Raw genomic sequence first — 9,338 nt, forward strand, 5'->3', positions numbered from 1 at the left:
AAGTGAAAATGACCAAGTAGAGCTAGCACTTTTTTGAAAGGTGCACATTTGAAGTAAGGCCAAGCTGTATACTCTATAACCCATAGTACACCCATCAATCATACACCAAAATAAAGGGAATTAAAGGTTCTTTGCATTATACCTAAGATATACAAGGTCTTTTTTAAATAGCCAGTATAACCAGTGAGGAAAGCCGGGGACATTCTTTTTCTTTAAATTCCTAACCCTATGCAAAATGCGAAACTGTATAGCACCACCTTAAAGAAAATAAAAAAATGTTTGCAATTATTTTTTTTTATTTTCATATAATTATGTATGATGTTCTGAATAAAATGGTACATTCATATTGCGTTTAAGCATGAAAATAAGCTAATTATGATCATTTTTCTCTTGCTTACATAATTTGCCATGAGGTATGTTTGTGTGAGTAGTGACCTTAATTATGGGGAAATTAGAAGACTTAGAATATAGGAATAGAGTCAACTTAAATTTAAAACTGTTGCAATAAGTGACAGAAATATATGGTGAAAATGTTTCTTTTCATTTATTTGCAATGAAATAAAAAAATAAATGATGTACTCTATAACCCATAGTACACCCATCAATCATACACCAAAATAAAGGGAATTAAAGGTTCTTTGCATTATACCTAAGATATACAAGGTCTTTTTTAAATAGCCAGTATAACCAGTGAGGAAACAATAGGCAAATATTTTACACTTTGACCTTTGACCTTTATGAAGCTGATGAGTTACCTCCCTTTTCTAATTGTAAAATTCATTGTTGATATCTCAGAAATAATTCTGGCTAGTTTCATGTTCCTATCATTCAGCATAACATTGGTTGCTATGTTTACAAAATGTAATGTGCATTCTTAAAATCGCTCACTTTTATCATGGGGGGGGAGGCTGGACTTGTTAGAGACTCTGACACTCATAAATACTGTTCTGTGGGGAAAAAAGCACGAGAATTATTCATAAGGATTGTTTTGATGCTTGCGACTTAAATGTTTCAGCCATATAAACATAATTAAATCAAAAAAAATAATACCTACATCTTCTTTATGGTGGCGCTCACCAGATAATAAGTACTTTTGAGAGAGTGACGTATGTAAGGTGAAGTAGTTCGCATTTAAAACATGCACAGTGGAGAGAATGTTTGCATACCTCTATGCTACATTAATGTAATGTGGATGATATTTCTTTTGGATATTGTACTTTTGGAAATTTTACATGATTTAAGCACACTGCTAACTAAAATGACTGCTCCCTTGTGTTAAAAAATCAGTCTGAATTAGTCTAAAGTACACTATACATAGCAGCTATTAAAATAGGGAAAATGAATTTTGCCAGACTAGACAATACCAGCTTCTGAAAGTGCAATGAATGAATTACCAAATATATAAAATGTAAAAAAAGTTATCGGCTCTTTTTTATACAAATGACCTCTGAAGTTCAGGAAGTGAAAATGACCAAGTAGAGCTAGCACTTTTTTGAAAGGTGCACATTTGAAGTAAGGCCAAGCTGTATACTCTATAACCCATAGTACACCCATCAATCATACACCAAAATAAAGGGAATTAAAGGTTCTTTGCATTATACCTAAGATATACAAGGTCTTTTTTAAATAGCCAGTATAACCAGTGAGGAAAGCCGGGGACATTCTTTTTCTTTAAATTCCTAACCCTATGCAAAATGCGAAACTGTATAGCGCCACCAAAACAAATTGGGTTGTTGTTGTTGTTGTTGGATTTAACGCCATTTTTCAGCACACAATAGGCTATACATGGTGGCCAGTATTAATGGTGGAGGAAGAATCCGGAAAAACCCCAGAAAGAACCACCGACCCATGAGAAGCTACTGGCAAGCTTTCTCACATACCCACATTAGCTGAATCCGAGACTCGAACCCACACAGACATAGGTGAGATGGCAGTTATCCGTAATGGAGAGCGCTTTAGACTGCTCGGCCACTTGGGGCCCCAGCAAAATAGGTAAAGGTGACCCAGAAAGTTATCAGCACTAAATAAGAACAGGAAAGCATTACAAAGTGCGACTTGACAAAACTTATTTATAGGGTTTGTCCAGGGTCAGTTATTGAAATGTTTTAACTGTTCAGGTTATAAATAGCTTTTATCATTAAATAAATAGCATAACTTTTAGCTGTAGACAAATGTTGAGTGAAACAAAAAATACTCCACTCCTTCTGTTTACCACGAAGTGCATAAATCTGTTTGCCTACAACATTTTTATCAAGGGGTTGTCTATTATGTCAATAGGTCTGCCATCATACATGGATACATACATGCCAACCATTACACTTTTGGCGTAATCATTAAGCTTTTTTTCACTAAATTATGCCTTACGCGTAAACGTACATGGATTACGCTTTTTCTGTATATCCACCTTCCAAAAAAAATCAATTGTTTGTTTTCTCCTTTTTATTACCATCGCATTAATCCCACAGACCGTATTTTAGCAAAGATGGCTTCTACATAACTACAGTATAAGAGTACTCTTGTCCATGCACTTTTCTAACAGTATTATGTTCTATTTATAGCAACAATCCTATTACCCAGAAACATGCCAGTTCTACTTTCAAACTTTCGACCTCGTATTCTATTTATGGCAGCTGTATGGCTTAGTGAGAGAGAACAGACTCGTTTTCTAATTTTTAGTCTTTACTGGCAGATTCTTTTTTTCTAATTTATATTTAGTACAGAACCAGTCTATAGGTATTTGGTGCTAAAAAGTATAATTTATTTTAGTTGATGCATGTATGAGAGCAAAAATATCTCCTTTCAAATAATTTCACAGATGGATTAGAAAAAGGACAAAAATAAACGAAACATAACAGATCACGTGACGTCTATTGCAGGCCGTGTGGAAATAATTTTACTATTTGGCGCTAAAAGTCTTCAGATGTATTCTAGTCGATGTTTGTATTAGAGCACATATATTTTTTCAAAGAATTTTACAGGTGGATCAGAAAAAGATCAAAAAAACCCAGAATCCTTCAAAGATGAATACATGAATGGCATAATACAGCATTCCATTCTCAGGCACAGGGGCTTGTATCGTCGCTTAAAATTTACCTGTCATACATGTACTATATAGTACATGTATGACAGATGATGTCAGTTTTAAGCAACAATACAAGTCCCTGTATTCTAGGGCAGCATCATGCTCATTGCAGTCTGTGCAGAAATAATTTCACAGATGGATTAGAAAAAGGACAAAAATAAACGAAACATAACAGATCATGTGACGTCTATTGCAGGCCGTGTGGAAATAATTTTACTATTTGGCGCTAAAAGTCTTCAGATGTATTCTAGTCGATGTTTGTATTAGAGCACATATATTTTTTCAAAGAATTTTACAGGTGGATCAGAAAAAGATCAAAAAAACCCAGAATCCTTCAAAGATGAATACATGAATGGCATAATACAGCGTTCCATTCTCAGGCACAGGGGCTCGTATCGTCGCTTAAAATTTACCTGTCATACATGTACTATATAGTACATGTATGACAGATGATGTCAGTTTTAAGCAACAATACAAGTCCCTGTATTCTAGGGCAGCATCATGCTCATTGCAGTCTGTGCGGAAACGATTTTAATATTGGGCATGGTGGTAAATTTTATGTGGAGAAACACTTGAAAACAAAGAAACACATCAAATTAGCTCATCTTACGGACTCCAATAGTGTACTAAGGTAACTTCTTTTCTACAGCAGAACTAAATTGCAGACATGAATGTTATAAATGCAGAGGTGTTATTTACCGAGTTCTTAATATAAAGATAATGAAGATCTTACTATTGGTGCAGAAGCAAGAGAATTCATAGAACACAATTTTCCTCTAGCTGTGAAGGTGTTTTATGATAATGTTAGAGATTATTATGCTACAGCCTGTGATTACATGCTCCAGAAATTCCCCAATGGAGATGGTGTTCAAACATTCATGGTCTCGGCTGGTACAAAGTGTTTTAAAATGCAACATGAGAATCTGTTGCTTTCGAAAGATAAAAGTGCTACATATGAAAACTTGAAGCAGTAAAGGATGTTAAGACAAGAGGGGCAAATAAATCTTGTTTCTTGAATTTTAAGCATGTTATATGTGGATTCCTCTTTTTCTGCTTGGATTCCTCTTTTTGTCCACTTGGATTACACTATTTCCTCGTCAGGGGTTGGCATGTATGGAAAAAGGGCAAAAATAAAAGAAACAAAATAACAGAATCCTCCAAAGATGAGGACACGAGGGCAGCATCACGTGACGTCTATTACAGGCCATGTGGAAATAATTTTACTATTTGGCGCTAAAAGTCTTCAGATGTATTCTAGTCGATGTTTGTGTTAGAGCAGAAAAAGACAAAAAAACCGAATCCTTCAAAGATGAATACATGAATGGCATAATACAGCATTCCATTCTCGGGTGCAGGGGCTTGAATCGTTGCTTAAAATTGATCTGTCATACCTGTACTATAGTACATGTATGACAGGTCAGTTTTAAGCAACGATACAAGTCATTGTATTCTAAGGCAGCATCATGCTCATTGCAGTCTGTGTGGAAACGATTTTAATATTGGGCATGGTGGTAAATTTTATGTGGAGAAACACTTGAAAACAAAGAAACACAACAAATTAGCTCATCTTACGGACTCCAATACTAAGGTAACTTCTTATCTACAGCAGAGCTAAAGTGCGGACATAAATGTTATAAATGTAGGTGTGTTATTTACTGAGTTCTTAATATAAAGATAATGAAGATCTTACTATTAGTGCAGAAGCAAGAGAATTCATAGAATACAATTCTACTCTAGCTGTGAAGGTGTTTTATGATAATGTTAGAGATTATTATGCTACAGCCTGTGATTACATGCTCCAGAAATTCCCCAATGGAGATGGTGTTCAAACATTCATGGTCTCGGCTGGTACAAAGTGTTTTAAAATGCAACATGAGAATCTGTTGCTTTCGAAAGATAAAAGTGCTACATATGAAAACTTGAAGCAGTAAAGGATGTTAAGACGAGAGGGGCAAATAAATCTTGTTTCTTGAATTTTAAGCATGTTATATGTGGATTCCTCTTTTTCTGCTTGGATTCCTCTTTTTGTCCACTTGGATTACACTATTTCCTCGTCAGGGGTTGGCATGTATGGAAATAGGGCAAAAATAAAAGAAACAAAATAGCAGAATCCTCCAAAGATGAGGACACGAGGGCAGCATCACGTGACGTCTATTACAGGCCATGTGGAAATAATTTTACTATTTGGCGCTAAAAGTCTTCAGATGTATTCTAGTCGATGTTTGTGTTAGAGCAGAAAAAGACAAAAAAACTGAATCCTTCAAAGATGAATACATGAATGGCATAATACAGCGTTCTATTCTCGGGCGCAGGGGCTTGAATCGTTGCTTAAAATTGATCTGTCATACCTGTACTATATAGTACATGTATGACAGGTCAGTTTTAAGCAACGATACAAGTCATTGTATTCTAAGGCAGCATCATGCTCATTGCAGTCTGTGCGGAAACGATTTTAATATTAGGCTTGGTGGTAAATTTTGTGTGGAGAAACACTTGAAAACAAAGAAACACATCGAATTAGCTCGTCTTACAAACTCCAATACTAAGGTAACTTCTTATCTACAGCAGAACTAAATTGCAGACATGAATGTTATAAATGCAGAGGTGTTATTTACCGAGTTCTTAATAGAAAGATAATGAAGATCTTGCTATTGGTGCAGAAGTAAGAGAATTCATAGAACACAATTCTCCTCTAGCTGTGAAGGTGTTTTATGATAATGTTAGAGATTATTATGCTACAGTCTGTGATTACATGCTCCAGAAATTCCCCAATGGAGATGAAGTGCTTTTAAATGCTTCAATTGCTGATGTAAATGAGAGACAGTCAAAAAACTTCAAAAGTGTTAGATTCTTTGTCAAGTGATATCCCTTTCTATTACTATCCTTGCCTACCTTGGATCATCTGGAATAAGAATTCCTGCAGTATAAAGTTGGGATTCTACCTGACAATATACTTAATGCAGATAGAGTTGATGTGCAGTGGCACCATATTTCCCAGCTAAAGGACACAATCACTGGAAGATATAAATTTCGTCTTCTTGTCAGGTTATGAAAGGAATATTGGTTCTTTACCATTCTAATGTTGACTGTGAGAGATTGTTCAGTATTGTTAACAAAAATAAAAGTGAATTCAGATCCAGGCTCAGTAAGCCATTACTTTGTGCTCTACTGATGTGCAAAACATTCATGGTCTCGGCTGGTACAAAGTGTTTTAAAATGCAACATGAAAATCTGTTGCTTTCAAACGCTAAAAGTGCTACATATGAAAACTTGAAGCAGTAAAGGATGTTAAAAGAAAAGAGGGGCAAATAAATCATTGTTTCTTGAATTTTAAGCATGTTATATGTGGATTCCTCTTTTTCTGCTTGGATTCCTCTTTTTGTCCACTTGGACTACACGTTTTCCTCATCAGGGGTTGGCATGTATGTGGATACTAAAGAAGTGCAGAATTATTCCATTTTCACATTGTCAGAACTGACTACCTGATGGTGCATGGACTTTTACCATTTGAAATTATTACTACTGTACAGGTAAAAGTTAAGTCAAACTCACATTGCTAAAGTGTCGTAATATTTTTAGATATTAAATATTGTAGCCCTCACATTGCTAAAATGTGGTAATATTTTTGGCTGTTAAATATTGTAGTCAAACTCACATTGCTAAAGTAGCACAGTCAAATTCACATTGCTAAAGTAGCAATGTCAAACTCACATTGCTAAAGTAGCACAGTCAAATTCACATTGCTAAAGTAGCATAGTCAAATTCACATTGCTAAAGTAGCATAGTCAAACTCACATTGCTAAAGTAGCACAGTCAAATTCACATTGCTAAAGTAGCATAGTCAAACTCACATTGCTAAAGTAGCATAGTCAAATTCACATTGCTAAAGTAGCATAGTCAAATTCGCATTGTTAAAGTAGCACAGTCAAATTCACATTGCTAAAGTAGCATAGTCAAATTCACATTGTTAAAGTAGCATAGTCAAACTCACATTGCTAAAGTAGCATAGTCAAATTCACATTGCTAAAGTAGCATAGTCAAATTCACATTGCTAAAGTAGCATAGTCAAATTCACATTGCTAAAGTAGCACAGTCAAATTCACATTGCTAAAGTAGCATAGTCAAATTCACATTGCTAAAGTAGCAGTCAAATTTACAATGCTAAAGTAGCATAGTCAAATTCACATTGCTAAAGTAGCATAGTCAAACTCACATTGCTAAAGTGTGGTAATATTTTTGGCTATAATTAATTATTCCCGTTTCTTTCAGTCAGCAAAATATAATGTACAGTTCTGAACCAAAGGACAACACCTGTAGTATCCATGCATAGCATTAAACTATTAAAGTCATAAGTCATGTTGTTGCACAGAAGGCTTGCTGTGCCTGCTGAGATATCATCTGTGCAGTACAGCAGTCCAATATGAAACATCCACCAGGTTAATAAAATTAGTTACTTCCATAAAGTCTATTCTTTCTCTTTCCTATCTATAATCAAGTCAAAAGACACCAACTGCTGTATCCATCAACGCAGAGCCTATGCAAAGCATAATTGAAAATGGTAATAATCTTAGACTGCATTGAATGAGATAAAAAAAAACTGCATGCAAGAGATATTAGAAAGAAATACAAGATAACACACAATGATTTAAACTATGCAGTAGCCAGGATATAAATAGCTTCATCAAGAATTTGTGCAGCAGTGCATTATGTTTAGTGAGAATAATTATGGATGTAGTTGCTCCTGGGTTTGGTTCAGCATTGTTAGGTATTATTGCAAAAGCATGAAAACAAAAATGTTTTAAAACACAATGAGATAGCAATGTCTGTTAAACAGTAGTGACAATATGATAAGCAATGAGATAGCAATGTCTGTTAAACAGTAGTGACAATGTGATAAGCAATGAGATAGCAATGTCTATTAAACAGTAGTGACAATATGATAAGCAATGAGATAGCAGTGTCTATTGAACAGTAGCGACAATATGATAAGCAATGAGATAGCAATGTCTGTTAAACAGTAGTGACAATGTGATAAGCAATGAGATAGCAATGTCTATTAAACAGTAGTGACAATATGATAAGCAATGAGATAGCAGTGTCTATTGAACAGTAGTGACAATATGATAAGCAATGAGATAGCAATGTCTGTTAAACAGTAGTGACAATATGATAAGCAATGAGATAGCAATGTCTGTTAAACAGTAGTAACAATATGATAAGCAATTCAGTTAGCGATAATGTGATGAATCATAACATTATTGTATTTATTAATAAGTCTGACAGATGCAAGTGAATGAAGTGAGATAACCAAAATCGGGTGCTAAAATATTTCTGACAAACTCATTGTTTTCTACGACATTTGTTACAATACTGAAACAAGAATGGTTTTAATTCCTGATGGTTTTACAACCTTAAAATGTATAAAGTCAAAGATGGAGCAATGGTTAAAAATTAAGTAAAGAATTTATAGATGTTGATTGTTTGAAACATTACTTATAGGTTAAAATGAATGAACAGTAATTACATGCTGAACATGAATACAATCCAAATTGTTATGATTCAAAAGCTATTTAACTATAGAGGCATGTACTAAATCTGATATATAGTTTATATAGTTTGAGACCTAGATATGTATGCATTTTCCTTGATATGATCAATAATACTAAAATTACTGAAATGGCAATTGTTTGTGTTTACTACAGTACCTATTTGTTAAAAAGGTTTTTCCTGGAATATTTTTTCATGCAGTGATTTATCATAAACATATTGAATATCAACACAGTAAGTGCAGAAGGAAAAGTAATCGATTTTAATGGTATATCTGTAACATATGTTTGCCATGTGAGATAAATAATAAAACAATGACAAATATCTCTGATAGGTCTTAGTGATTTAAGTTTATGTTTCAACTTTGAGGCCAAAAAAAGTAACTGTATCAATATGCCATACTGTTAATTTGACTTAATCATATCTCAAATCTGCATAATATGTTAAATTAACTAATGCTTTTACTAGTCGGTTAGTACAAAGATACATTCACACTAAGATACGTAAGACTTTTTAGGATAATATATTAACATATATCGAAACATTTTGAGAACACAATGACAATAAATACACAGCTATTCAACATAGTGTCAACAGAACAGCTAACAAAATCTCAGGAGTACAAAAGCAGATTAATATGAACAGAAAACAATTTTAGATGACCCATATTTGTCTAAATAACAATTCAACACTTTGTATATTGCTATAT

This window comes from Sinohyriopsis cumingii, chromosome 6 (genome assembly GCF_028554795.1).
Source record: "Sinohyriopsis cumingii isolate HCF-2022 chromosome 6, ASM2855479v2, whole genome shotgun sequence".
In the NCBI taxonomy this organism is placed as follows: domain Eukaryota; kingdom Metazoa; phylum Mollusca; class Bivalvia; order Unionida; family Unionidae; genus Sinohyriopsis; species Sinohyriopsis cumingii.